Source organism: Mus caroli, unplaced genomic scaffold (assembly GCF_978045245.1).
Source record: "Mus caroli unplaced genomic scaffold, Mus_caroli_1 scaffold_6, whole genome shotgun sequence".
Taxonomy (NCBI): domain Eukaryota; kingdom Metazoa; phylum Chordata; class Mammalia; order Rodentia; family Muridae; genus Mus; species Mus caroli.
In genome coordinates, this window is record NW_028227261.1 from 9,840,872 (window position 1) to 9,868,001 (window position 27,130).

At 41.6% G+C, this 27,130-nt stretch overlaps 1 protein-coding gene and 1 pseudogene across 2 annotated transcripts in view; one reads left to right on the top strand and one right to left on the bottom strand.

Annotated features, from left to right (window-relative positions):
• LOC110287984 (uncharacterized) overlaps positions 1-27,130 on the top strand; it is a 517,828-nt gene that overhangs the window by 333,845 nt on the left and 156,853 nt on the right. The gene's annotated exons all lie outside the window — the stretch shown is intronic.
• Positions 1-27,130, bottom strand: part of LOC147004083 (uncharacterized) — a 149,380-nt pseudogene that overhangs the window by 91,525 nt on the left and 30,725 nt on the right. Inside the window, exon 3 of the transcript XR_015047283.1 lies at positions 12,164-12,209. The product of XR_015047283.1 is annotated as an uncharacterized LOC147004083 (transcript). The remainder of the gene's footprint in view (positions 1-12,163; positions 12,210-27,130) is intronic.

The window sequence follows — 27,130 nt, forward strand, 5'->3', positions numbered from 1 at the left end:
ATGACAAAGAATGTCCTTGGCATGCTTGCCTGGATGGCAGTTGCTGATACAAAGAACTTTGTGATTTGGAAAGATGTATCTTTAGATGTTTTAGGAATTGAAAATACTAGCCAGGAAACTGTGCTGGGTGCTTCGACCACAGTGTCCACAACCATGGCGCCAGTGTCTGTAGCAAAAATAGATGAGAGCCTGACTCAATTTGCCCGCAATGTCATCCCACCAGAGACTTTGTCTGAAGCAGCACAATTGATTTTGCAGATCTTGCAAAGAGAAAACATGATTTTGGGCACTGACATTAATTTAATACAACAATTAGAATTAGGCATTAATAAACTTGTCAGAAGTAAAAGAGAGGGGGCTGGTGAGATGGCTCAGTGGGTAAGAGCACCCGACTGCTCTTCCGAAGGTCAGGAGTTCAAATCCCAGCAACCACATGGTGGCTCACAACCATCCTTAACAAGATCTGACTCCCTCTTCTGGAGTGTCTGAAGACAGCTACAGTGTACTTACATATAATAAATAAATAAATCTTTAAAAAAAAAAAAAAAGAAGTAAAAGAGAAACTATACAGGACGAAGAAATCCAGAATTTACAGGAATTAGGATTAACAGTGAAGAGGGGGAATTAAGTCAGTTCTAGGGAAGCTGAGTAGAGGATGGTGGGAAGAACCTAGATATCGTGGCCCTTATAAGTTTAACCCAACAGATACTCCACTTCTCTGGACTGGAAGTTAAGATAAGAACGTAGTCAGATGGATTGTGAAAAAGGGGAAGAAAATGACATATTCAGAATTAAGTCTATGGGAAAGAATAAGAAGAAGTAGGGCTCCTTGGTGTGCCTAACAGATGAGCAACAGTGGACCTTGAGATGGCAGGTGTATGTTTTCCTATCATTTGGAGATACTTCTAGATGGTCAGGAGTAGACATATTTGGGAATAAAAGAAATAAGCAAGAAATATTACAAAGTTTAGATTAACAATGCATGTGTTGTTGAATGAGATTATTAGAGTAGTAAATAAAAGGTTATGAGAGCCTTGAGTCAATATGAAAGTTCAGTCTGGCAGCAAAACCACAGGCGAGTGCCGAGGGGTGATTTAATTTCCTAGTAAGCTATATTTGTGTTAGGTTTAAAGAAGAACTACGGGGGCTGGTGAGATGGCTCAGTGGGTAAGAGCACCCGACTGCTCTTCTGAAGGTCCAGAGTTCAAATCCCAGCAACCACATGGTGGCTCACAACCATCCGCAACGAGATCTGGCACCCTCTTCTGGAGTGTCTGAAGACAGCTACAGTGTACTTGCATATAATAAATAAATAAATCTTAAAAAAAAAAAAAAAAAAAGAAGAAGAAGAAGAACTACGATGTGTGATTTGCCAAGAGAAAATTGTTTCTTCTTGATTGTGTATATAATCTGAACCCTGAAGTAAAGATTTTGTAGCAGCAGCAGCAGCTTCACCAATGAGTGCCTGTCTGTCTGTCATGCCGATCCTATTCCCAACCTGGTTCCAATCACCTTGGGTTCCTGACCACTTAGGTGGAATTCCTACTGTGCTGTCTGAGGCAGGCCAGGAAGCAGGAGTGGGTGGGTTGGGGAGCAGGATGAAGGGTGAGGGTATAGTGGATTTCCATGGGGGAAACTAGGAAAGGGGATAGCATTTGAAATGTAAGTGAAGAAAATATCTAATAAAAAAAAGAAGAGAAAGAGTTGAGAAGGAACAAGAAAGGGGGAGCTTATTCAACAGCAAATTTCAGAGGCTGAAAACACTCTAGGTCTAGATAAGATTGTAGGGAGGGAGATGAGAGGCTTCCAGGACTAGGCCTAGCTTAACAGGCAAAGGCAGTAATCCTCCCAGACAACAATTGCATTATGAGAATAAAAGGTACATTTATAGCTCTGTGGTAAAAATTAGACATTGCTCAGTATAAAACCTCTCAAGAATGTAAGAAAAGCAGAAACATACCTCAGAAAAATGAAGATCTACAGACACAAAAAACCCCTCAGATCACACAGTTCACTCTGCCATCAAATATCTTGGACTCCCTGGTGGTAGCATTCATAGTGTCTGGGGCAGGAGGCAGAGTTATCAAAGGCCATATGCAGATTTGCATCCTGTGTGCTACAATCTCAATCTGCCAGGCAAGGCATGGCCACTAGTATCATAGTGGCAAGACTATCTGTGGATAACAAAAGGCTTTCCTCTTCAAGCTGAGGCCCGCTCCTCAGGAAAAATTGCTTAGACTAAACTGAGAATCTGGCTAAAATCCACTAAGGAAGGACACAGGCCCTGTGAGGGAAACTACCACTGACATTTGCTACCTGTATAAACCTGAGCCTTGTCACACATATAGCCTGAGGCTGCTTTCAGTATGGGTAAAAGAAACTATTGTCAATGGGCAACAGTTATTTCAGAAACTCAAAACTAATCAAATATTGCAATCAACTCATTGGTATCTGTACTGCCTCTAACAGGAAATTGAAATTACCACATTTAATATTATTCAAAGTGAAATTTTCTAGAATCATTATTGAAATAGAATCTGTCTAAACCAAATTCATGTCCTCTTTCTACTGACAGTGGAGAACTGTTAGTAGTCTGTCTAAACTCCACCCTCACATTTATCTGGCAACAGTCAGGTAGGCCTGGCCCGCTGCAAAAGGGGCTGCTTGCACCATCCTTGGTCTCTTGATCTCTTGCTTCTCTCTTGCCCTCTTGGGCTCTTCCTTCCCCCGTCCCTTCCCCATTCCCTTCCCCTTTCTTCACATGTTCATGGCTGGCCTCTACTTCTCTACTTTCTCCCTTTCTCTGTATTTCTCTACCTCTACTACTTTCTTAACTCCCCTCCCCATGCCCTGAATAAACTCTGTTCTATACTATACCATCATGTGGCTGGTCCCTCAGGGGAAAGGGATGTCTAGGCATAGGCCCATTGAGACACCCCCTTCTCCCATACCTCACACACACCCATAGAACCTATTCTTTCTCTCTTTATCTTTTTATAAACACATCATGTGGTACCAGGACTGGGATTTAGAAACTCTGTAGGTTTGCATCTAGACCAACACTCCCTAGCCCCGTCCTGGGAAACCCCATCCCCCATTGGTCAGAGTAAATGACCTCATGGACCTACCAAAGAGTTCTTGAACTTGGAGCTAACCCTGTGCTACCATGATCCTCATTCTAGGACTTATTCCCTTGCGTGAGACTTTCCTCTTAACTTCTGAGACACTTACTTTCCTTTGGCTGAAAATTCCAAGTCAGGCCTGGACAACTTATCTCAGTGGCTCAGGAGCACTGGCTCCAAGCATTAATCCCCAGTCCCCATGTGTCTCACCCATGGGTCTGTCTTTTGCTGACTGCCAGTGACCCAGAGCATAGACTTTCCCCTCCACCTCCCTTATTTGGGGCCTGCTGCAGCCACTCTTAAGCTGGTTCTCCTGAAAGCAGGTCTGGCAAAGCCCCTTGCATCCTTCCAGAGATCCTGCCTGAGACTTGCTTTCCCACATGCTCTCTCCCACACAGGTCTTGGCTGCCTGCACCTGTGCATGTGAGAAAGCCCCTCCCTCCCTCTTTCTCTCATACCCTCTCTGCCTAGGATATATAAAGTGAAGGCTAGTGACTCCACAAGAATAGCATGCATGTTGCTAGGATACAAAACATGCTACTTCAGGTGTTTCACGTTCCACTCCCACTACAGGTGTGTGCCAGCCAGTCCCTCACTCTACAGACAAGCCATTCCCACGGCTTGCCTGGCAGCACAATTCAATCTCAACCCACTGCTGTCAGCTCTTATTCTGTTCCTAGACACGTGTTTCGTTACTAATACAAAAGGTACTTTTCTCTCCTTACACAACCTGTCAAAGTGACTTAAGAGTCTCCTTCCCAGCCTGTCTTGGAAGATGATGATTTTTCCTACTGCCATTAAATTCTATTTGGTTATAACCAATTGATAGAGCCCTCAATCATGTCAGAAGCCTGCTAATCATTAAGTTTATGACAGAATTCCCAAGGCCTCTAACAGTTTCTCCCACGAGGTCACAGAAGTTGGTGACACAGCTACAAGATACTGCACGGATATGATAATCACTGAAAAACACAGTGGACAAAACTGGATACCCTGAGTCACATGACTTACATTGTCTAAATCAAGAAAAGCTGTTTCTCATGTGACATTTATCCATTCCAGAGAGAAGAAAAGCCCTGTGTCTTCTGTGCTTGAAAGATAGACTGCCCAAGTTGCCATGGAGACCACAGGGAACTATTGGCTAGTGTATGACTGCTAGAGTATTGTTTATTCTTCCCCAGACTTCTGACTACATTGACAGCTAAGATAACTATACCTTGACAGCTAGAAAAAGCTTTCACAGATGTCATCCGTTACTACCTTACCTACCTCTTCTTGACAGGACACTGTCCTAATATTATTCTTGTTCTAACTCTAATGAAACATTCCACTATATGACCCAACTTTTTCATCACAAATTATTGTTTCTTCTGCCCCGAAAATGCTCATCTTAAAAACTGTCCGTGTTGTTAACTCATATTGTTATCTCTTTTGCAAACTTATAAATTACAGGAAACCCATTCAGATCTACCTCTCATGGACCAAATAGACACTACCCAGATAAGAAAATCTGACCAAATTTCCCACTTACTACCTATTTCAAAGGGTGGGATTCCTCTGGGTTTCAAATATACATCTTAAGAGAAATTTTTTCTTTCTCTCAAAAGCACTTCATCTTATTCTCTACTTACAATAATGTGTTTCAACATTTTCTCAAGTCCAGGCACTTACCATGTCCAGGACAGCTCCTGAGAAGCAACCTCCAGATGCTCCAGTCTCCTGTCACAGACACAGATGGATCTACTGGATATTTTCCTTCTGACCTAGGCTTACATAGCTTCACAAGCTCTGGACAGCAGGAAACATCCAACTCTCCTAAGACTGGACAAATACTCCACATACCCACTTGTCTAGGTTCCCTAGAGATCTGCCGTCCCCAAACCAGCCGGAAGTAGTCAGATATTACGATGACCCTATTGCTGCTTTACCATCACCTCTTTCTAATTTCTTCTTCTTTAATTAAACCAAAATGGGGGAATGTAAGCATTCTGTCTAAATTCCACCCCCACAGTTACCTGGCAACAGGCAGGTGTGGGGCTGTGGAAGGCAGCCTATTTTGGTTTATTGAGGCTTGCTCAGGTGACCCAGTAAATAAACTCTACAAGGGATGGAACAGTGAGCCACTTTCCCAGAGAAAGGTGCCTGACACCACAGTGCCCCCAACTCCATAATTCTGAGACTATAAGTCACACAGACAATGTCCCAAGCTCCTGGCATTCTGGCTAGACTCCACCCCGACAGTTTCCTGGCTATGGTCAGGTATGTTCCTCCCCACAGTTACCTGACAACAACATATAGCCTAGCTCACTGTAAAAGGGACTACTTAGCCCCTCCTCTCTCTCTTTAAGCTCTTACCTTTCTTAATCTCATCTCTAGCTGTCCTACTCTCTTTCTGTGCCCCGCTCTCTCCACATGACCATGGCCAGCCTCTCTCTCTCTCTTTCTACCTTCCTACAATAAAGCTCTAAAACTAGAGACTGTCTCTGTTCATCAAGGCCCTCCATGCTTAAAAAATAGGATAGGCTTTCTTAATCCCAGCACTCGGGAGGCAGAGGCAGGCGGATTTCTGAGTTTGAGGCCAGCCTGGTCTACAAAGTGAGTTCCAGGACAGCCAGGGCTATACAGAGAAACCCTGTCTCAAAAAAACAAACAAAAAAAAAAAAACCAAAAAAAAAAAAAAAAATAGGCTTTCCTCTAAATAGCCCTGTCTAACCTCCAGCTGGAAGGCCTTCCTGTGCTGCCATGGACCAGACCAAAGTCTCTTGCCAGCATGGGAACCACCCAGTGACCTCTCCCCCTGCCCTCCTCTCCCTTCTGCCCAAGGGCTGTCCAAGCCGACGGGGGCTGAGGGGGGGGGGATTTTGTGCTCAGCTCTTCTATGATCTCCAATGGTGTCTGGGTTGTTGGAGACTGAGAACCTGGCCTCCATGAGGCCCAGAGACTTAGGACTGCCCCTTGTACTCCCTCCACCTTCCCTGCCACCGCCACACCCCGGGCGAGCTGACATCCCGTGGCTTCCCACAGCCAGACTCTTGCCTAGAGAAACAGAACTCTGGTGAGATGAAGTTTTTTTTTCTCCCCCCCCCCCCTTTTCCCCATGCCCAGTGCCCAAAATCCAGGTAGCTCCTCCCCATAGTTACCTGGCAACAATGGTAGGCCTGACCCACTATAAAAAGGGCTGCTTGCCTCATCCTTGCTCTCTTGATCTCTTGCTCTCTTGCTTCCCTCTGCTACTCTATTGCCCTGTTGGGCTCTTTCCTTAAACCTTCCCTTCACCAATCCCTTCCCTCTCTCTCCATGTGTTGATGGCCAGCCTCTAGTGGCTGGTCCTTCAGGGGAAAGGGGTAGGAAGCCGTGATAATACGTGCCTTCACTAGATGCCAATAAAGCTCCATTGTGCGCATGTGCCGGAGCAAATGCCCACCAAGTCACTAGTCCGTCCCCGGGGACATTTGAGACTGTGGGTGGAACCGCCAGTAGTATTAACACGTCACACCTGTGGGTATATATAGCAACACGTTTCTATCCTTCTTTGTTCTACCTCACGATTATGAATAAAGTGTAACCACGAAAGGTCTTGACTTGTGTCCTGTGTGCGTTCCTGCGGGACGGGAATAACCCAGGACAGAAAGGGATGCCTTGGCATGGGCCCTCTGAGGCACCCCCTTCCTCCATACTTCACCACAGCCTCATAGAACATATTCTTTCTCTCTTTATCTTTTCATAAACACATCAGGACCCACCCCACCCCTTGTTAAATCCCTCTATCACATCTGAATCGTTTGTTCTTTACCATCCAGGGCTCGCTCTTAAATTTAAGTGTGAGCAGATTAAGCTAAGCAGAGGGAGACCTGAATGTGGGAAAACTATGGTCGCAAAGAATGTGGAACTTTTCATAAGTCAAAATCAAAATGCCAACACCTGGCAAAAGGATATAAATGAAGGAAAGGGAAGATACCACAGAAAATGTCTCTTTTTCTCTGAAAATTTCAGTTTCTCTATGAAATGTGAGACTCCTTCACACAGTTCACACACATTCAGAGTCCTTTGCCCAGGAACCCTGAAGAGGAGCAAGGAAGACTGCAAAAAATCTATTCTGACTCACAGAATCTAAGCACATGAACTCCAACAAGACCTCTTTGCAACCAGGGCAGGTCAGGACCTTGTTAGGTCTCAGAGAAACTCAGAACAAAAGGACAACTGGTGTGCCTATTAACATAGCCATGTGGACATTGTTGGCTAGGTGGTTTCTTGGCTCCTGGTTCCTCTTTTGCCCAGGCCTCTATCCTCTCTTCACTTCCTCCATACCCCTTCCCCTCTGCTCATGGGCTGGTTATGTCTACACCCAGCCAGATAGCTCTGGCTCTTTTCTCCCTCAGAATGTAAAGCCTCAAATTAACCAATAAGCAACACTTGCCCACGAACCAGGTACTTTACTGGAATGCTGCCATGTGCAAGACAAAGGAAAATCATAAAGACTCATGGGAAACTACAATGAACTATGTGATTATCTTTAAAACTCCCTGTAGCATGTGTCCAAAGTCTGTCTTTTCTCAGGATGTAATATTTAATAAATCTTGCCCACATGCTGTAGTTGGTTTTTCTCTGGTGATGTTCAGGGTTAACAGAACCTACAATAGATCTTCTCCTCAGCGATACCTTACTGCTATCCTATCTTCATGTTCAATGGAGAATTTAACTTCACACAGTACATTTTAATAGCCACAATCCATATGATGGTGCTTTATAATGTAAACTTTCTAATCCAATCAAACCTACACTGTATCTTCATATGATTAATATCTACAAAGCTCTCTGAGGAGGCATATAAATTCATTGTCCTGGCAAATAGGTACTCTCTTAAAATGGCAAATGGAGGAATACAGGTGTTAAGAAAGAATGGATGAATTTGAATTCGGAGAGCTCTTTAAGGCTTTACCAAAGAGAATCTCCATGTACAAACTACAGATACTGCATAGGATCTACAATGTTGTTTTAGAAGAATGTTCTGGAACCCATAAAAGTCATTAAAACATTACAATGAAACCCAGTTCATAGTGTTATGCCCAGATATTGAAACCACAAAGACCACCAGGACTCAACTCTGAAGCATTTCACACCAGTGTATATTCCAGCTTGGTATGCAAACCTTCCCTGATGCAGCACGTTAGGTGACTGACCAGGAATTTTATCTCTTCAGGGGAAAGAAGGCAGAAAAAAAAATGTAGTAGTACTAGTAACTCCCAGCAGCTGCACCTGGCTGGATATGTCTAACCTTGAGACCCGATTTTTTTTTTTCTTGTTTTGGTTGTTTCTTGTTCTTGTTTTTCGCTTGTTTTGGTTGTTTTCCTAAATGCACCTAATCAGGCAAGTAGGCCCTCCCTCCCCTCAAATACCACTCCACCAACTCTGTTGCAGGGTGCCTTCCACACAACTGCAGCTGTCAGGATGCCCAGGGCCTACACTACACAGCTTCCCCACAAGATTGCTGCCATTCCAGACCAGAACTGGATGTAGTAGGACACTGCACCTGGGTTCTGGGCCATTCAAACCAAATTATGTTGACTAACTTCTCATGTTGCAATACCGGACTCCTGGGCCAAAAACTTAAAATTATGATGTTAAAATGTCCTACTCTCAAAGTATAGTATATATTCCCTAAGGAGAGCAATTTATATGATATCCAAGATACAGAACTGAAAACTCAGAGTGAGGATCAGGAGATGCATGTCAATCAACTCAGAGAGGACAGGAACAAAATGATTCATGGACAAGAAATAATAGCAGATGCCTGAAGGAAATGAAGACAACTCAGGATATGAAAATTGAGTTCAATAAGTAGCTAGAAATACCCACAAAAATGAAATGAAAAAAGAAATGAAAAATGCTGTGAGTCAAAGAAAAATAATACCAAGAGTTCCTGTGGGAAACAAAATATCAGGCTTGAACACATTGTAGAGTTGCTGGAACACCTCAGTCAAAGAAAATGATGAAGTGAAATAATGTTGGATATGGCACAATATCATATCCTGCTTGTAATGTGTGGGGAGTAAAATAGAGAAACACCTTGGGAACACTGTCCAGATTTTATTAAAAACAAACAAGGAGACAACAACTAGACTTAGGACTATAATAGATACTGTTTAAAAAATTGCTCATAAATATATTCCTGATTGTGCTCTATAATTCTCAATGTACATTCATGCACATCTGCATAAGCAGAGGAAGAAGTCTCCAGAATTACCCAAGTCTCTTTAGAGATTCTAGCTAGGAAATCAACTCTTTTCACGATTATAATGAGGCACAGGTGTCTCAGAAGACTTCTGAGGATCAAAAACTGTTGTCATGATTTTGACAGGTTGAAATAGATTCCAGCTCATTATGGAGGTGAGAGCTCAGAAACACAAGCCCAGACCTGGGGGTCTGTCCTTAAAGTACATGATTCTGAGCCCTTGGACAACGTTCACATGGCAGGGCTCCTTGCTTTCCATCATGGTGAATTATATACTTTCCCACATTAAGCTTATGCAAAAAAAAAAAAAAAATGATGGCACCAGCTAATAGATACTGCCTATGAGAATAGATTAAACACATTGATGATTAATAATGAATCTGAGATGAGTTAAGGAAAGAAATGAAAGCCTTTCCCTCAGAGGTATTGAACAAAGAGTACATCTAAATTGGAAACTTCTACTTCATGTTCCCTGTACATTCCACCCTGTCTGTTTGTTGTATGAGTTTGAATGTGTGACTACCTCAAGGCTGCTTTCTGAATCTCTCTCTGTGTATATGTCTTCTCTCTCTCTCTCTCTCTCTCTCTCTCTCTCTCTCTCTCTCTCTGTGTGTGTGTGTGTGTGTGTGTCTATGTATATACTCTGTATGTGTCTCTCTCATACCTATTTCTGTCTTTCTAGCTGACTTTAAGAAAAATCAGTCTTTATGGAACAGCAAGGAAAGTATCACGTGGGAAAGGAATGGGATACTGTACAGAGAAATCTCTAAAGGGTTATGTGACTGCCTTCAACTGATCAAGATAGCAGACACTTACAAACATCACTGTTTATCAACCAATATCCATAACAGCATATTATTTTAGAAGGATGATTTAAGCATCTAGATTTGACGCTTTCAGCAAATGATATACATGCAAATCCTGGTTAGCCCACTTAGAAAATTATATAAATTAAGGTTATAGCTATGCATTAATTTAGATTTTAAAAGATGATAATATGAGATGTCCAGATAAATAATTTTGCCTTTGTAATTGTTCTTTGAAAATTATTTTAAACAATCAAGTTGAGTACTAGACTGTAGGATAGCATGTTTAAAGCTTAAAATTTCTCACGCTATATTAAATATGGCTGTAAGCTTAAGCAAAAGCACCAGTTTATTACAATGCAAGATCTACTTGTGTATATATGGACTACAGAAGGCAATTCCAACCACTTAGGCAGATGGGAGATTCCCACAGCAAAGATATTTCCAGAATCACTTCATAAGTACAACAATGTTCTAAACATCAGATAATTCTTCAGTGACAGGCTCCTAAGCAGAAAGTCCCAGAAGATGAGAAAATTAGCAAAAGTCGAAGATGGAAAATATAAAAGCTGCAGTTGAGATGTCTGTTGTTTTTAATAAATTGTAAATCATTCGATTTGGTCAAGGAAGTGTCAGGAGCCAGATGCTGGGTGGAAGCCGGGTAGCGCAGAGAGGCAGAGAAAGTACCTGATCACCTTTCTCTTCATGTGAAATCCCAGAAGGAATCTCTTTCTGCCACACCTTCTCAAATGACATCCTCCAAACTGAATGTACCTAAATGCTGCTTCCTGTGCATCTCTCTGTCTTTGCTCCCAATTCCCTTTTACTCTCTGTGACTTTTACTTAATAATCCTAGGTTCCCTTCCTGTCAGCTGGTTGCTTCTGGCACTTCTTGACCCATGGTTTATTTAATCTTGTTACACACAGAGTTCAGAGCATGATCAGATATCTTGCAACATGAGTCTTGCACAAGCTACATATCATGCAGTAAGCTTCATAAGAATAGCATCTTGTATACTACTTACAGAGGAAACAGGTAAAGAGAGGGGACACTTCTGTGAAGTCAGCGCAACTGTCATACAATGGAACAAACTCCGGAGGGTCTATCAAAACCATGCTGTTCGCAGGGAACACAGGATATGTCAGGAACATTACGGAACAAGCCAACAGTGGACTTGGGACTAATAACCACAGCCCCACGTGGTGGCAAGAGTTGGCTTCTCAAGATTGGACACAACCTTTCCCCGAAGGTCCTGGCTCCAGACCATAACCACCTTTCCCAAGCATATTCATTGCTTTAGAGAAGGAGCTCTGTCTACGTAATTTTATTAACCTGAGGTATTTGTCTTCTCTGAAGCATATGGCCACAGTCTGTTTACCTAGCATAATCATGGAAGTTTCCAGTCTCTGTACAATTTTATGTAGGCTTAGAATATCACCTTTTCTAATTCTTCCTGAACTCTTGCAGGCTGGCCATATCTGCTGTTCTGGCTTAATATTCCTCTGCACACTGATTGAATAAATCTTCTCTGTCAGTCTCTCCATCTTTGTCTCTCTTTGTGTCTCTGTGAGTCTCTCTCTCTTGCCCTCTTTCTCCCTTCTCTCTCTGTACATGCCTGATTCTTCTCTTTCTCTTCCCCCTTTCTGTGCCCCCTCACACCTTGGGACTTCCTTTAACTCGGTGCTTGGGGCCAGTGAACTCATGCAAGAGCAGCTTCCAAATGAACTGGCACTTAATATAATCTAATCTTTCTTGAATTGGTTCATTTCACCAGCAGAGTACACAGAAACTATCAATGGGGATTGGCCTACTGGCTTGTTGTAAATCGGGGTTGTCTGGTCCTGGGAATAAGTACAACTAAATAAGACTGCACAGGGTGCCAGATCGGTCTACTCCTTACCACCCAGATCCACACCACACCAGCTCCAGAGACTTAGCAGCCGGCTCCACCCAGATGTGGGCAATGACCCTGTACTCACCATCTAGCAGTCTGGAAGCTTACCTAAGGGAGTCTCAGAACACCAAGTTTGCACTTCCCCTTCTTCCACCTGAAATCAAGATACATAGTTTGCATCTGTAATACTCAAAATTAATCTGGAAGCCTCCTCAGCCCAGGAAGCACATAAGTTCTTCAAATGCTGGGAAGTGTAGTCCTTTAGGAATAAAATAGGCTCCTGTGAACATGTGGTCGCCTAATTGATTTTAACACTTAAAACAAAACAAAACAAAACAAAACAAAAAAACGGGTATAACATGAGACTGAGTCCATTCTTCCTTGAAAATTGGAGAGATTTTCCTAACATCGGTCCACCTCTTGATCAGTATTTAATATTTAATGCATGCTTGGATTAAAATAGGTCCAAAATGGTAGAGGTAAATTATTATAGCAAATATCAGGGTTAACATACAGACCTCTCTTCCCAATGATGGCCAATTTGGTCTTCCAAACTTTATATGCCCCAGTACAGGGGAACGCCAGGGCCAAAAACTGGAAGTGGGTGGGTAGGGGAGCAGGATTGGAGGAGAGTATAGGGGACTTTCAGGATAGCATTTGAGATGTAAATGAAGAAAACATCTAATAAAAAATTGAAAAAACCATACAGACCTCTATAGGGAGACAACTGTACACAATAATTGCTTCTTAAACATTATCCTAGGTAAGGGGGCTAAGCTAGCAAGGGCACTGAGTTTCCTGAGCACCAGATTTTCACAAGAGGCAGCTGAAGTGGGAGCCTCACAGAAGCAAGTAGTGTCTGATACAATCTAAGATAAGCAGTTAGCCAGAGGGGATTCCAGCACAAACAGGCTGAGATAAGTCATCTAGGATATCTTGAACTTGGGTTTCTAGAAATGAAGTTTAGTAATTTCCATAGGATTCATCAAGAAGATCAAATTCAAATTAAACCTGAAATGGCCTTAGCAACAACACAAGATGGAGGACTGAAGGCATTGTCTTGCTTGCTCTGTCATAATACAGCATTGGATGCCTTATAGGTATTGGTCATCAAACACAGGTTCTCTACAAAAATATCCACAGCTCTAAGTGATTGAGTCATCTCTCCTCAGGCCTTTGTATAAATTAACATTCCTCTTCACCTGGGCTTCAAGAACAACACTGAGAACAGAATGGGAGAACAGGCCACTCATCTCATCTACTCTGTTTGAGAGTGGTTGGTAGCACATTACTCCACCAACAACCCTTGATAAGGCAAACCTAATAAGATCCTGTTTAAAAAAAAAAATAAAATTAAAGGTACAGAGTAGGCGGCCACTCACACTTGGTATCTCGGCTGAGTCATGGGGGTCTTCATTTCCTAGCTAGCACAGAATATTTAGGGAGACCTATGTAAAATAAGATGGAAACCTGTGGTGGGTACACTTGTGTTTGGTCCCAGCACTACTAGTAGCACATGTAGGTAGATGACTCTTAGTTGAAGACCAGCCCGGTCTATATAACAAGTGTCTGTCCAGACATACTTCTTAGTGAGACCATATCTAAAATGACAATAAAAGCACAACAAAGAAACCCAAGAATTATATGAACTACAGTGAAAACTCACACTAGAGTTCATTTTATCACATATGTCTTCCAATTAATTACATGTGATATGTAAGCCCTCTTAGGATCAGACCTCACAACCCCAAAGATTAAATTTGTTTTACCCCACTCTCCTGTCTAAGGGAAATATGGAAACAAAGTGTGGAGCAGATGCTGAAGGCCATCCAGAGACTGCTCTGCCTGGGGATTCATCCCATATACAAACACCAATCCCAGACACTATTGTGGATGACAATTAGTGCTTGCTGACAGGAGCCTGATATAGATGTCTCCTGAGAGGCTCTGCCAGTGCCTAAAAAGTACAAAGGCAGATGCTTGCAGCCAACCAATGGACTGAGCACAGGGTCCATATGGGAGAAGTTAGAGAAAGGACTGAAGGAGCTGAAAAGGTTTGCAACCCTATAGGGAGAACAAAAATATCAAACAACCAGACACACCAGAGCTCCCAAGGACTAAATCACCAACCAAAGAGTACAAATGGAGCAACCCATGTCCCCAGCTACATATGTAACAGAGGATGGTCATGTTGGGCATGGCTGGGAGGAGAGGTCCTAGGTCCTGTGTAGACTTGATGGCCCAGTGTACATTAATGCCAGAGAAGGGAGACAGGAGTAGGTGGGGGCATGTGGGAGCACCCTCATAGAAGCAGGAGGGAAGTGATAGGGGGTTTCTGGAGGGGAACCGGGAAAGGGGATAACATTTGAAATATAAATAAAATATACAAAAAATTAGTCACCAAGATAAATAAGTAAAATGGAATATTGAAAGTGTCTTAATCATACACCAATAGCCTAGGTCCTCATTTGTAACCCCCATCCTCAGTGTAGCCCCTCTTCCTATCTTTGTAAATGGGAGCCTCATGAACCTAATAAGTCAAGCTATGCCTTGAATTTGCCCCTTTTTACATCTAAAATTTCTACATCTACAGTTTTTACATCTAATTTCTACATTTTTTACATCTAAAATTTCCTTAGTACAATTATAAAATTTACAACTTCTCTCTTGCTGTCCATGCTTCCTCTCACTTATTAGCATCAAGGATGAATCCTATAAAAATATGTCCTACCTTTCCCTGAATCCTCTCAGACTCTGAGCTGCACTGTTCAACCCACACCCTGCCCTGTACTCTGGTCATGGTCTCATCCTGACCTCACACCACAAGTTTCTGACTGATCAGCGCTTTCGAAACTTCACCTACTGATGTATCATTTTGAGTTTTCTATGTGACTTCCTAGATCTCTGCTCTGCTCATCTTCTCAGACCTCCCTTGGATTCTCCACGCTGTGGCAGGCAAGCACATGGCAGGCAGCCTCGCTATGGCCTTCAAATTCCAAGTACGTGTCGCTATTCAGTATTACACCTCTTACTTGAGAAGCATTTTCTTCTGACTTGGGTTTAGAGAGGTGCTGATGTGGGAAGAGTGCTAACTTCTTCTCCAGGGCCAGAATTCTGTTCAAAGTACCAAGGTGGTGGCTCACAATCATTCACAATCCAGGTTATGCAAAATCCAGCACTGTCTAGCCACATCTATACTTCATTCATAGGCTTAGTTCACTGGATATACTGTCAATAACTTTCATCCATAGTATAATGTGTGAGAATTTCCTTAATAATTATATTTCCTAAAAGAAAATAAGTTTATTAAACATAGAGGCAGGGAGGGAGACTAGATAACAATAAGACTGGAATACACATTATTTACTCACAACTTCTTGCATATTTGGAAGCTGGATAATATTCCATTGTAGGACAGGTTAGTTGATATTTTGTTGAACCAACATTTATTTCATTTCATTTATTTTATTTTCTATTCTTTTATTTGTAGAAGCCACTGTTGAACTTGACATCCAGATCCTCCTGCCTTACCCTCTCAAGTGCTGGGATTAAAGTTGTGCTGTGTGCCACATCACTAGATTATTTCTATATGTTTTCTTTGAAGGTTTGCTTCGTGTGTATTCCGAGTTCATTATGTAGCATGGACTGCAACATCATGTACGTATTCTGCAACAAGTGATCTGGGATACTGTGATGTTCTAGGAATTCACATTTTAGGTCAATCATCTAATGTCCTCATCTGCCTGGCTGTTATCTTGCTCTGAGCATTTCAGCCTAAACAGAGAGACCTCAGAGTGGTTTCAGATTGTGACTTTGAGTATATTTGTGTGATATCTGGAGCTGGCTTTCATCATCTATGTCAATGCCAGTAAGAGGTGAAGTGGATATTACAGTCACTGTTTAGAATTACAAGAGGGCCACTAACTGAAGAGCCATAATTCACTTCAACTGTCTATGGCCACAGCCACACTGGGTGCTGCAGATTTTATTCCTGGAGTGTCTAAAGGGTTTGTCTTCTTGATATCCTTGCTGGGGCCTGACCTGTGCTCTCTGTCCAGAATTAACAATGAGGAATCAAGCCAGAATTGCTGTCGCTTCTCGGCCTTTTGGCTAAGATCAAGTGTAACATCTCATGGCTGGTTGTTCACTTTAAAGCATGGTGAATCTGCTTTCCTCCTCTTGCATCTCTTAGCCTGCCTATGGAAACCTAGAATTCCCACCTCTTCTTAGCCATTAGCAGTTAGCATCCTCATTGATTGATTAAAAACTAACTAGGTAACACGAACTTCTGTGCTCACAAGCAGATTCCCAAACAACGCATCAGAACCACACCCTGCAGAGAAGAGAGAGCAGCACAGCTTGAACTGTATATAACCCCCATTACCTCCAACCTGTGTGTCCATGTCTAAACTCCACAGCACATGGCTGTGTCTGGAGGCCAAGACTTTTAGGAAGGTAAGCAGATAAAAGTCTGGCCCTACTCCATTAACATTGCTGTTCTTCTAAATAGGGAACTCCATCAAAGTACAAGCAGACAGCAATTGTGAGAGGGTGGCTATCTAGAAGAGAAGGAAGAGACCTTCAGAAACCAGACCAACAGTGCCTGACAGTGGACATCAGCCTACAGAACTAGGAGCAGTTAAGATTTCTGTTGGGTAATCATTGCACTTTTTGGTGTTGTGGCATAGCATACATAGACCAATGGAAGCTACTTCAGGACCACTGTCGCTGGTCTGAACTGCTTGAGACTAGATCTACTTTAGTGTTTAGTATTTTCAAACATTTACATATATAATGAGACATCTTTGCATGAGGAACAAATTCAAACACATGATTCTTATGTGTTTGTACACATGCATACATGGGGTAGAGAGCCTAACACAAGAGCCAATAAAATGGCTCTTCAGCTAAAAGTGCTTGCTGCACAATCCTGGTGACCTGAGTTCTATTGCACGGACCCTCTCAGTGGAAGCATAGGGGCACATCCTGCAAGTTATTCTCTGACCTCCAATCTCATGCCCATATTCTCATTCAACTAGAATGATAGATAAATAACATACAGACAGACAGCAGACAGACAGAATAGAGTCCTGACAAAAACAACTTAAACAAGGATTTCTTTAAGAGGACAGGCTCTTGGATCCAGAGAAATACAAGCCTGACTTAAGGAAAGTACGGCATGAATGTGAATGGTCACATGGTGTCTGCACTACAGCAGCAGGAGAGATGCACGGTGGTGCTCAGCTTACTTTCCACTTGTTACGTGGCCCAGGTCCACAGTCCACTATTTGGTGCTGCACACATCCAGGTTGTGTATTCCATTCTCAGCTGAAGTTCTGAGGAAATGTGCTCATAGACATGTCTAGAATCATGTTCCCTAGGTGACTCTAAATTTAGTTAAGGTGACAATAAAAACTGAGATCACATAAGACCACAGACTTTTCTTGCTGATGGTATCACTGTGGTAATGTAAGAATTTTAAATTTGAGGATGTATTGGAATCTGAATTTTCAGATAAGGAGTGATCAGCCTTTACTGTGATGGTTGTCATGGATATAATGTCTGCTCAATAAGGTAAAAAATATCATTGAGTGTTCATGAAAAGTGATGAAACCTATTAATGCATTACTATCTGTGTACTACCTGGCACAGGAAGGCATCCTCTTGTTGGGTAGATGATACTCTGGAGCGTTTTCTCACAAGCTAGATTAGAATGGTTTTCCAGTTTTCCATTGTAAGACTGGGAACTCCTATCTTGTGGGTTCAGCATCCCCAGAGTTAAGAACCTTTTTAGCATCCTAGAGGCCTAAAGAGCTAAGAGAGTAAGCTAGGCAGAGTGTTGCATTCTTATAAATCAGAATGGAATTAGAGAGGGGATGTCTGTAAATTCAAGGCAAGTCTTGTCTGCACAGAAAGTTCTAAGACAACCTCCCTCTTCTGCCTCAGAACTGAGATTGAAGCTATGTGACATAACTTGGCTTATTTATTCTTTTTTTTTTTTTCAATTTAGAGACAGAGTCTCACTGTGGAGTCTTGTCTGGAACTCCCTATGTAAACCAGGTTGATCTTGAATTCACAGAGATCTACCTTTCTCTAGCTCCCCAGAACTGGATAAAGTTGTATATCACCATGCCTGCCTAGTTCCATTTTTGATAGGATTTCTTAAGCAGCTATGGTTGAATTTAGACTCAGCGTCTCACTGAGGTTAACTTCTGATCCTGCTGCCTCACTTCCCTAAGTGCTAGGTTATAGCCTTCTGCTGACACACAGGGTTTAAGAGTGCAGCAGATTGAACTCATGGCTTCCTTCAGGCTACACAAGTATTACAGAGAACTCCTTCCTTAGTCTGGACCTTACGCTGAATCATTTTCTCTTTTACATGTCTGGATACCTCGAGTTACATGGTGATTTTGTGAAAGAAATTGAGCATCTGTATGCTTTCTTATATAAATCCGAGCCTTGGAGAAGGACACACGGATCAGCTGAGGCTAGGAAAAGCTGTCCCACAACCTGAGCCTGTGCGATGGGCCACACCACAGGTAGGGACCCAAAGGTCTGCTCTGGTCATTTGGATATGAGGGCCTCTTGGGAGGCTCCCAGTCTGGAGTGTTTGAAATGAGACACAGACCAGAGAATTCAGCTGTGACTTCAAAGAATGATGGCTCCCAGAAACTCTAACTTTCTAACTATACTGAATCCTGATGATAATTTCTAAAAAGGCATAATTTTTTTTTTTATTCTAAGAGTAAAAACTACTGGCTTAGGCAATTACCACCTGTAGCCTAACAGCAGGATTGTAAGTAACTCAGCCTCTGTGCTTTCTCCCATGAATTGCAGCGCACAAACTTACAGCCTGCTGCTTGATTTGGAGGAAAGAAAGGGGACACTTTGAAAAGTGATTTTAATGTTTATTTCTAATTTGTAAATATTTTCTATGAAAGCTCTCTAAGAAAAGGGGGGAAAGCCTTATGATCTTGAGCTGAACAAGGGAAATGTGTGCTCCTCACTTTATCCTCAGCCCTTATACATCTTCCAGAATACATGACCACATGGTAAAAAATGATCACAAGTTTACACATAAATTCAAATCATAAATCGAATAAGAAGTTTCAAACACTGAATGTTAACATGCATATTCATTAAGAGTAATTACAGGGTTATACATTCCTCACCTATCACAGGTCCACAGGTTCACAGAGGGTTAAAAATAGTAAGTTATTAGTAAAGTTTTGCAAATATCAATCTAGCCAATCTTATTTCTTCTATTCTTATACCTATAATAAATCATTCATTCCCTTTTTATGACCTTTAACTAATGCTTTTACAACCTCTGAGCTGAAGAATGTCTGGTTTCTATCTCCGAAGTGAGACTAAAGGATAGCAGAGTTTTCACTGCAGTTCTGACTATCAGAACGGTATTAATTTTATTATTAAAAGAGCTTAGTAATTAACATCAACTTAGGAATTCTTTTGGATCATTGTTGTATAGGATAAAGAAACCATCTACATATCTTTAGTGTATCACTACAAGTTAGTTCATCTTGTAGTTCTGCAGAGATCTGCTCAACCTTGTGAACTGATTCCTAGTGGTTTTTATATATGTTTAATAGTGACAGGAAAAGCACATTAAGAGCAGAAATCTTTCCTAAAGTGATTTTCTCCAGTACCTTGCCTACTGAAGCTCTTTCATAATTTTGCTAGCCTAAAGTGAAGTAATCTCAGGAAAATCACCAGTTTGTCCTCTGATAGTAGGACATATTAACTTGTCCTTTGATGGCTCCTGACACCTAAGCTTCTCATGGCCACCATGCCTCAAGACCTAGATCAAAAGCATGCGTCATTCCATGCCAAGTTCCAGGTCAGATGCCTGTGCCTTACAGACTCAGATCTGGATCATGGGTATTCCCTCTATTTCTGGATTGTAGTCATTTTATATGTAGTCAAGTTGACAGCCAGGAATAGCCAAAACAATAATACACCATTTAAAACACGGAAAGTAAAACCTCACATAAGTATCTCACTTTATGCCAAAATTATGTTTGACAAAATGCAACACCCCTTTTTCTAAGTCTTGTACCAAATTAGACATAAAGAAAATTAAAGCATTTCCACTAAAATTTGGGACAAGGCTGCCCACTTTTCCCATATCTCTTCAATATGCTATGTAAAGTTCTAGCTAGAGCAATAATACAGCTAAAGGAAGGCATCTTGGAACTGGAAGAGAAGAGGGAATCTAGGCGGGGAGAGAAATAATGGAGTCAAGACAGTATTCTGATCAAGATTCAACTTTAATGTCTGCACACATGCTTTATAAAGAAGAGGGGAGGCCCATTCCCAGCCATGCAAAGTTCCTTTGAAGTTGTCAGATCAGCCTTTTAGTAGGAACCCTTGAAAATCACAGTTTGTAGCTAACTCTGGGAGATCTCAGAGAACCTGTTCAGCCTCAGGCAGGTAGCAGATAGTCAATGGAGAGTGATGAGAAGCAGCACAGCAGGTGGCTCTGCCTAAGTGGCAGATGGTCCCAGCCAGCCTTGCTAGTGATGCAGCTAAGACTGATATCTAGGTACCATTTTACCTTGGATAAAGCAAGACACCTTTTTAATCAAAGATCACTCAAAACTCAAGAGCATAGAGAAACTTCAAGTTCATGGTGACAATACTGTACTTTACTCAGTTTCTGAATTAATTATGGAATAAGGAAAGGAGCCTAATAACTTCTGAAAGAACACACATGAAGGAAAAAAAAAAGATAGCTTCCTTGAAATGTTCTTTATACTTTCAGAATCTCATTGTAATCTACCTAAAATGAAATTCATTCACACACAGCCTACACATATGCATATGGTTTGATAAGGAATCCTGGTGATGAATACAAAAGCTGGACATAGAGACTCAGGGCTTTAATCTGTGCACTCTGGAAGCAGAAGCAGATCATGAGGGTACTGGAGGTTCTCCAGAGAGGTTCTTTTTAACTCCCTCAAGCCTTTGAGAGGATGGGGACTCCACAGCCCAACCTAAAGTGTCTGTGCTTGAGGGGATGCTTCATCTCTAACTCTACACAAGATAGGAAATTTCCCTAACCAAATTTACACTTCACATACTGACCAAACCTTCAAATTAGTACAATGAAGACATACACATAGCTGTCAGGATGCTCTGGATCTGTTCTAGACCACACCACTTGAGTGCTACCTGCCCAGAACTTAGCTGAATCTAGTAGGAAGCTGCAAACTACCCTCCATCCTAGATTATCAAAGCTTAAGCATAACATCTCATGGAAATCCACCTAACCAAATGCCACACAGAATAAAAAAATACAGGCTGGAACTCAAGCAATTTGATAATGTTGATAGAATTTCCCTACCCCAAATCACTAATGTGATACCAATGCTCATCATGGCAAAATGAATTATGAAACAAACTCAAGAGACAGAACTCAAAATACAATTCAAACACCATTCAATGAGGTCAAAGTACATAAAGAGGAAACAAGCACAGGAACTCAAAGAGGACAGGAACAAACTGAATGATAGAAAACAGAACTCCTGCAATTGACTAAGGAAATAATTATGATAATGCAGGCTGTGGACAGTGAACCAAGAGATATAAAATTCTAAGGAATCCTCAATCTGAAATGAAATAAACATCATATTACAGTCAACAAATATTGAGACATAATAAAGTATACATTTGCGGTCTGGATGCAGGAATGTATCTTTAAGAATACTTTGTTGATCCCAGTATCACATCTCAGATGGTAACTGATGGTAAGTGAAACTGTGCTAACAAATTCTAAAACCTGTCAGCTTTGCTCAAATGGAGACCCTGTTCCTATCCTGTATGCAGTTGGGTGTCAACAGCCAGACTTTAGTCTAAAATGCTCACTTGAGATCCTAAGGCCTATATACAATGCTGCATCCTTTCTAGAACAAGAAAATAGAGTATGGAATGTAAAACACAAGAATAACTTAAAAGAAAATCTTTTCATGAAGAATTAAAATATGTACTATAGATTTAGTTTGAGAATATTTAGTGAAATAAAAAATTAGCATTAGGTAGCCTTATTGTCATGTACCATTTTCTTATTCATGACAAAACCAATACAGATAATAATTTCATAAATTCCACAGTGGTTTCCCTTCAGAATAGTTAAGAGAACCCGATTAAATAAATGTTACATGTAACAACAAAATGAAAAAGTAAAATACTTTTTTACAATGGAAAGGAATGTTTTAAGTTGCATAAGAATTATAGTAATTCTTCATTAATTGTGGATACATTACTGCACATAAATCTATTACTGTCCAACTTAAAGTCTGAATCTTTTGACTTCAGCAATATTCTTTGCTTTATTATTTGAGATCACTCATCTAACATGATTATAGACTGCAAGGACCAAATGCTTTTATGATTCTTTAACTTCATTACTATTCTTATCTTTATTATTTGTGTTCATTCATCTACCATGATTATGGGTGGCAAAGATTACTATCATTTATGATTCTTCCTTTATTTTTCCAAAAATAGAACTCAGGGTTATATTCAGACTCTATCATGAAACTGTAGCAGAAATGTAAACCTCTGGGCTAGAGAAATGACTCAGGGGTAAAGGGCACTTGCTGTTCATGAAAAGAAACACAGACTAATTCTTTCTTTCTACACACAAAATAAGGTATGATTTTTACCTGAATCTTGTGGGATGCATTTTGTGATTACTTCATGGTTCCATTGGTTTCATATAGGCATTCAGTGAAAATAAAAACATAGAGAATAACATGCCTATAGTTAAATAAAACTTTAAAGAAAAAAGTCTGTCTTCCAGGTCTGGGATAGCAATAGAAGGGAGCAGGGTCAATACTATATGTGACTTATCCAGCGCTGATGGCTGCTGTAGGCATAAGGCTTGCTCAAATGGTAACATAGACACTGTATTACAAGTTACTCCTAAGTGGAATGTTCTCCCTGCCAAGGTTTATGTCTACATGACCAGAAACAGTAAGATTCCATGAAGCAACAATGTGTCAGATATTCCTCAGGAAAATGGTAATGTTATGACCTTCAGGACAGACTTTAAGGCTGTGGGAAAGAACTATGAAAACATGAGTTGAAGAATATATAATTTAATGTAAGAACCATTCTTTAGAGGATTTCTCTGAGGGACTGTGAAAGGCAGCCTTTGTTTTAGTTGAGCAAAGCTTACTTTGGAGACCCAGTAGAAAACACTACAAGGGACAGAACAGTGAGCTACAACTCTACAAGGGACAGAACAGAGCCCCACAACTAAATAATCATGTGACTATCTGTCACGTTGACAATGTCCCAAGCTCCTGGCATTCTGGCTAGACTCCAACCTCACAGTTACCAGCTCCTCCCTGCAGTAATGCTGCAAGGGCTAGGTAACCCAGCCCACTATAAAAGGGGATGTTTGGCCCCTCCTCTCTCTCTTAAGCTCTTAAATCTCTTATTCTCATCTCTAGCTCTCCTCCTCCCTATCCTTTCCACCCTCTCTCCACATGGCCATGGCTGGCTTCTACTTCCCTATGCCTCTCCCTCTCTCTGACTTTCTACAATAAACACCTTAAAACCAGGAACTATCTCTCCACTCATCAAAGCCCGCTGTTCTTCAATGATGGAATAAACCTGACCCTAAAGAGCCACATGTCACCTCCAGCACCAAAGACTCTCAGCATTTCTAGTCACCAGAGTAGACCAAAGACTCTCACATCCTGGGAGCCACAGAGTGCCTTATCCCCCTGCTCCCTTCTCCCTTCAACTCCAGGACTGACCGAGTTGCTCCCAGGGCCCTCACTTTGTTCTCAGCTCTTCCACAACATACAGTGACATCTGGGATGTCCATGACTGAGAACCTGTGGTCTGTGGCCTCTGTGAGGCCCAGAGACCACAAACTGCTCCCTCTCTACCCCTGTGGACTGGAGATCCATAGCTTCCCACAGCGAGACACCCACCTGGGCCTCAAGGAGATTGCTGTCCACTTGCCCACAGCACTGGAGCTCTGGTGGGACGTGGGATCCCCTTTAATTCCCCGCACCCACTGCACAAAAATTCTCAACTATGCAAACTATAAGCATGCAATATGATTTGTATAAGAGGTCCAAGTACCTAAAATTACAGAGGTAGCTACACAAATGAGTCAGTAAACGGAAAGGGATGGTTTAAAAGAACAAGGCTCATGGTGTGAGGAATAAAGGAGTACCAGGAAGTGAAAGAGTGATGATCTCAGACAAAATTTCACCCAGTTAAGTTTCTGGTTTGAGTTTGAAAATGCAGGCAGGTTTCAAAGTCCAAGAACAGCCTGGAACAGATCAAGTTCTAGTGAAGAAAACGTTAGGTCCAGGTATCATGGGACACATCTTCAACTCCAGGATCCAGGAGACAGAGCAATACACACTTATGTGTATAAGATCTACCCACAAAGATATTTCCAAGACAGCCAAACTTAGTCTGTGAAGGAGCTGAAAAACAGAAAGCTAATTTCTCACTTAAAACTAGCCTCTATATCTAGATTTAGCAACCAGAAAGCACACACAAGCAAACTACATAGGAGCTGCTATGTTTAAAAATCAGTGTACTTCATTTCTTTTTATAAAAGTTACAAAAAATGGAGAAAATGGAGAGATATCCCATGGTGAAGGACTGGTACAACTAGCATAGTAAAAATGGCCATCCTACCAAAAGCCATCTACAGATTTAATGAAATCTCCATCCAAATTCCAACACAATTGTTCAAAGTTGTAGAAAAATTCTCAAATTCATCTAGAAAAGCAAAAAACCCTGAATAGCTAAAACTATTCTCGACAAGGAATCACCATCCCTGACCTCAAGTGTTACTACAGAGCAATAGTGATAAAAACTGCATGGTATTGGAATAGAGACAGACAGATTGATCAATGGAATAGAACTGAAGGCCCAGAAATTAAACCACACACTTACAGACAATTGATCTTTGACAAAGAAGCCAAAAATATATAATGGAAAAAAGAAAACATCTTCAATCACCAGTGCTGGTCTAACTGGCAGTCTGTATGTAGAAAAATGAAAATAGATCCACATTTGTCACCTTGCACAAAGCTCAAGTTCAAGTGGATCAAGGAACTCAACATAAAACAAGATACAATCAAGGAAACAGAAGATAAAGTGGGAAACAGCCCTAAACTGACTTTCACAGGGGGAAATGTCCTAAAAAGAACTCAAACGGCTCAGGCTCTAAGTTCACAAATTGACAAATGGGACCTCATGAAACTAGAAAGCTTTTGTCAGGCAAAGGACATAGCAAATAGGACAAAGTGGCAACCTACAGATTGGGGGGGGGGGGGAAACTTCTCTATCCCCACACTTGATAGAAGGCTAATATCCAATATATATAAAGGATGCAAGAAGCTAACCACCAAGAAACCAAACATCCCAATCAAAAAATGGGGTAGATACCTATACAGACAATTCACAATGAAGCAACTGTGGAAGGTTGAGAAACTTCAAAAGAAATGTTTAAAGTGTTTAGTGATCAGAAACATATACATCAAAGCAACACTGAGATTCCACCTTCCACCAATCAAAATGGCTAATATAAAAAGCTCAGGTGACAGCACATGCTGGCCAGGATGTAGAGAAAGAGGACCACTCCTGGAGGAATTGAAAACTGATCAACTATTCTGGAAATCAATCTGGAGATTCCTCAGAAAAATTAGAAATAGATATACCTTAAAACCCAGCTATACCACTCTTGGGCATATACACAAAAGATGCCTCACCATGACACAGGGGCTCTTGCGTGTGCCCTGACTGGCCAGCAATAACGATGCTGCAACAGGATCCTTCCACACACATTTATTGGGAGAGCTTGATTACAGAGGCGAAGTGACCCCAAGCCCAGAACTGGTGCTGCTTATATAGCCCTAGGAGAGGCGTGTCTCACACCCTGATTGGTTATGCATGGGTTATGCTTACCACCTCATTTGCATGTCTACATCTGATTGGTTAACTTATCTCTCATCTGATTGGTTAACTTGTCTCTCACCTGATTGGTTAATTCTCAAAACCTCATCATGGCAAAAAAACTTTACTGCCTATGTATGCATGGTGGCTAGCGGTAGCCAACACCACCCTGCCTGCAACTGCACATGTGGTTTCCCACAAGGGGCTTGTGTTCCATTATGTTCAGAGTGGCCTTACTTGTGATAGCCAGGATCTGGAAACAACCCAGATGCCCCACAATGGAAGAATCGATACTGAAATATAGTTCATTTACACAATGGAGTATTATTCATCTATTAAGAACAACGACATCAGGAGCTTTGGAGGAAAATGGATTGAACTAGAAAATTCCATCCTGAGTGAGGTAACTCACACCCAAAAAGGACATGGATAGTATGTACACACTAATAAATGGATATCAGCCAAAAAAGTATATAATAAAACATAAATGACTAAAGAGGGTTGAAAAGCTCAAGGTTCCAAGTGAGGATGTCTCAATCCCACTTGGGAGACAGAAGAAAGCAGTTATGGGGGAAGAAGGGAGAGAGAACTGAGTGGAAGCAGGGACAGAGAGGGGAAGGGGAAACATGATCAGGCATTGTGAGGGACGGGGGAGGACTGAAGCCCTGAGAACCAGTAGAAAAAATGGAAATAGACAGCCTCAGGAGGTAGGCTATGGAGGTTCATTTTGCATGTTCCAAAGACCTAGGCGGTGAGAGACTTCCAGGACTAAAAGGGAGAGATCTTGGATAAAGTGGTCTACTGTGGAGAGGGGGAACTTGTAGAGTCCACCTCCAGTGGAGGGACAGGCATCAAGTGGAGTGATGGAGTTGCAATCTTATACACAAAATCTCTGATCCAGAATTGTTCCTGTTTGAAGGATCTCCAGGGACAAAACTGAAGAAGAACATGAGACAAAGGAAGCCCATGGACAGGCCCAAATTAGGATCCATATCAAGGGGAGGCAAAGGGCAGTGACACTGTTACTCATACTGTGGTGTGCTTATAGACAGGAGCCTGGCATGGCTGCCCTCTAAGAGGTCCAACAAGCAGCTGAGTCAGACGCAGATTCTAGCATCCAAC